Raw genomic sequence first — 4292 nt, 5'->3', positions numbered from 1 at the left:
CTTCCTTCAGGGTCTCTTGTAAGGCAGGCCTGGTGGTGACAAAATCTCTAAGCATTTGCTTATCTGTAAAGGATTTTATTTCTCCTTCACTTATGAAACTTAGTTTGGCTGGATATGAAATTCTGGGTTTAAAATTCTTTTCTTTAAGAACGTTGAATATTGGCCCCCACTCTCTTCTGGCTTGTAGAGTTTCTGCTGAGAGATCTGCTGTTAGTCTGATGGGCTTCCCTTTGTGGGTAACCCGACCTTTCTCTCTGGCTGCCCTTAAGATTTTTTCCTTCATTTCAACTTTGGTGAATCTGGCAATTATGTGTCTTGGAGTTGCTCTTCTGGAGGGGTATCTTTGTGGCATTCTCTGTATTTCCTGAATTTGAATGTTGGCCTGCCCTACTAGGTTGGGGAAGTTCTCCTGGATGATATCCTGAAGAGTGTTTTCCAACTTGTTTCCATTCTCCCCCTCACTTTCAGGCACCCCAATCAGACGTAGATTTGGTCTTTTTACATAATCCCATACTTCTTGCAGACTTTGTTCATTTCTTTTTCTTCTTTTTTCTTTTGGTTTCTCTTCTCGCTTCATTTCATTCATTTGATCCTCAATCGCTGATACTCTTTCTTCCAGTTGATCGAGTCGGTTACAGAAGCTTGTGCATTTGTCACGTATTTCTCGTGTCATGGTTTTCATCTCTGTCATTTCATTTATGACCTCCTCTGCATTAATTAGTCTAGCTGTCAATTCTTCCACTCTTTTTTCAAGATTTTTAGTTTCTATGCGCTGGGTACGTAATTCCTCCTTTAGCTCTGAGAAGTTTGATGGACTGAAGCCTTCTTCTCTCATTTCGTCAAAGTCATTCTCTGACCAGCTTTGATCCGTTGCTGGCGATGGGCTGTGCTCCTTTGCAGGAGGAGATGCGCTCTTATTTTTTGAATTTCCAGCTTTTCTGCCCTGCTTTTTCCCCATCTTTGTGGTTTTATCTGTCTCTGGTCTTTGATGATGGTGACGTACTGATGGGGTTTTGATATAGGTGTCCTTCCTGTTTGATAGTTTTCCTTCTAACAGTCAGGACCCTCAGCTGTAGGTCTGTTGGAGATTGCTTGAGGTCCACTCCAGACCCTGTTTGCCTGGGTATCAGCAGCAGAGGTTGCAGAAGATAGAATATTGCTGAACAGCGAGTGTACCTGTCTGATTCTTACTTTGGAAGCTTCCTCTCGGGGGTGTACTCCACCCTGTGAGGTGTGGGGTGTCAGACTGCCCCTAGTGGGGGATGTCTCCCAGTTAGGCTACTCAGGGGTCAGGGACCCACTTGAGCAGGCAGTCTGACCCTTCTCAGATCTCAACCTCCATGTTGGGAGATCCACTGCTCTCTTAAAAGCTGTCAGACAGAGTCGTTTGCGTCTGCAGAGGTTCTGCTGCTTTTTTGTTGTTTTTTAGCTGTGCCCTGTCCCCAGAGGTGGAGTCTACAGAGACAGGCAGGTTTCCTTGAGCTGCTGTGAGCTCCACCCAGTTCGAGCTTCCCAGCAGCTTTGTTTACCTACTTAAGCCTCAGCAATGGCGGGCACCCCTCCCCCAGCCTCGCTGCTGCCTTGCGGTTAGATCGCAGACTGCTGTGTTAGCAATGTGGGAGGCTCCGTGGGCATGGGACCTCCCGGCCAGGTGTGGGATATATTCTCCTGGTGTGCCTGTTTGCTTAAAGCGCAGTATTGGGGTGGGAGTTACCCGATTTTCCAGGTGTTGTGTGTCTCAGTTCCCCTGGCTAGGAAAAGGGATTCCCTTCCCCCTTGCGCTTCCCAGGTGAGGCGATGCCTCGTCGGGCTGCAGCAGCTGACCAGCACCGATTGTCCAGCACTCCCTAGTGAGATGACCCCAGTACCTCAGTTGAAAATGCAGAAATCACCAGTCCTCTGTGTCGCTCGCGCTGGGAGTTGGAGACTGGAGCTGTTCCTATTCGGCCATCTTGCTCCGCCCCCTCTTGTTTATTTCAAGAAAGCTCATGCAAACAGAACTTTTGAATTGTGGTTTTATGTCGGATTGGTGGAATGCTGGGGTAGGGAAGCATCCAGGTTTCAGGAAGAGCATTTGCAAAGGCTGGGAGGTGTAAGGAACCGAGAGGAAATGTTTTGGTGCTAAAGGAGAGGATGGCTAAAGAAAGATGAGGCTGTAGAGATTGTTGTGCCATCTGAAGGTCTTCGTACGCTCAGAATGCACTATAGGCTGTTCAATGGCTGTTACAAAAACACTAAGAAGGTTTTGCTAGCTAAAGCACATCTGTTACTGGAAAAGGGGTCCCGATCCAGACCCCAAGAGAGGGTTCTTGGATCTCGTGCAAGAAAGAATTCTCAATAAATCCATAAAGTGAAAGCAAGTTTATTAAGTAAGTAAAGGAATGAAGAATGGCTACTCCATAGGTAGAGCAGCCCCGAGGGCTGGTGGTTGCCCATTTTTATGGTTATTTCTTGGTTATATGTTAAAGAAGGAATGGATTATCCATGCCTCCCTTTTTCAGACTGTTTATGGTAACTTCCTGATGTTGCCATGGCATTTGTAAACTGTCATGGCGCTGGTGGGAGCATAGCAGTGAGGATGACCAGAGATCACTCACATTGCCATCTTGGTTTTGGTGGGTTTTAGCCTACTTCTTTACTGCAACCAGTTTTATCAGCAAAGTCTTTATGGCCTGTATCTTGTTCCGACCTCCTATCTCATCCTGTGACTTAGAAGGCCTAATTTGGGAATGCAGCCCAGCAGATCTCAGCCTTAATTTTACCTAGCCCCTCTTCAAGACAGAGTTGCTCTGTTCAGATGCCTCTAACATACTCAATTTCTATTAAATATGAGTAGATTTTGTACTTTAAGTGAACAGACTTTTAAATATATTTTGTAAATGAAAATTTAAGAGAAAAAAGTACTGGTATGGTGTCACTTGTTTTTTGAGAATACGGACCATACCAGTGTTTAAACAACCAGTCTCTGTTTTTCAGTTTTCTATGATTCTCAAAGTGCAATCCGAGACCAGAGGAGTCAGCATGGGCATCACATGGGAACTCACTGGAAATGCAAATTTCAGACCCCACCGCAGACCTATTGAGTCAGAAACTCTGGGGTAGGGCTCAGCAATTTATTTTAACAAGTCCTCCAGGTATTTCTGATGCACACTAAGATTGGAGAAACACTGGTCTAAGTCAGTCTTCATGCCATACTAACACGATCTAAGTAGAGTACTTTTCTGGGATTTTGGGACAGGGTCAAGTAAGCACCATTTAAAAATCTATGATTAATGTCAGGTACGGTGGCTCAAGCCTGTAATCCCAGCACTTTGGGAGGCCAAGGTGGGTGGATCATGAGATCAGGAGTTTGAGACCAGCTTGGCCAACATGTTGAAACCCCATTTCTACTAAAAATACAAAAAGCTAGGTGTGGTGCACACCTGTAGTCCCAGCTACTTAGGAGGCTGAGGCAGACTTGCTTGAATCTGGCAGGCAGAGGTCGCAGTGAGTTAAGATGGCACAACTGCACTTCAGCCTGGGTGACAGACCGAGATTCCATCTCAAAAAAAAAAAAAAAAAAAATGTGTAAAACATGATACAAAACGTGTGTACATAGAAAAAGGTCAACTGGTAAGAGTAAGGCCAACATATTAAAGAAGTTAGGGTTATGGACCCCTTGTTCTTTTATATTAGTTTTCTGCAGTGACCCTGAATGAGTTTTTAACCAAAGCAAAGTTTTTATTTTAAAGTAATGTAAGGATGAAGATGATTGGATCTAGAAAAATAAAAGTGTAAAAAATGTCTTATCTCCAATAAAGGGTGAGGGTTCATTCATTCTGAATTTTTAGCTTGAGACAATTTTTCTTGTGAGTAGGGAACAACAATTTATTAGGCTGCTATTAAATTGTCCAGGTTTTTTTTGTTGTTGTTGTGTGGACTTGGTAAATACTTCCACCCGTACCAGTTTCTAACTTGATCTTTCTCTGATGACCTTGCCAACTCCTGAGTATACATCTTGTCCATGTAATAAGTAATCACTCCTTCAGCTAACTTGGTTTTCCTTTGTGATTCCCATTATAATGCTATGTTGGCATTCTCATTTATAAATCAAGTAACTGAATTTATAGAGAATCAGCTCCCACAGAGACTGCTCAACTCATAGTAGACTGAGAAGGTATTTATGGTCCTTAAAGCTGAGTTCTAGAGCCTGTGCCATGGGAACGTCTAACTACCATAGCATGGCACCAACAGTTGAAACTATTGCTCATTTTCAAATGTCTTATTAGAAGAAATCTGAAATAATCAAGATT

Source organism: Piliocolobus tephrosceles, chromosome 13, assembly GCF_002776525.5.
Source record: "Piliocolobus tephrosceles isolate RC106 chromosome 13, ASM277652v3, whole genome shotgun sequence".
In the NCBI taxonomy this organism is placed as follows: Eukaryota; Metazoa; Chordata; class Mammalia; order Primates; family Cercopithecidae; genus Piliocolobus; species Piliocolobus tephrosceles.
The sequence above is the reverse complement of the archived record's forward strand: the minus strand, read 5'-3'. Positions refer to the sequence as shown.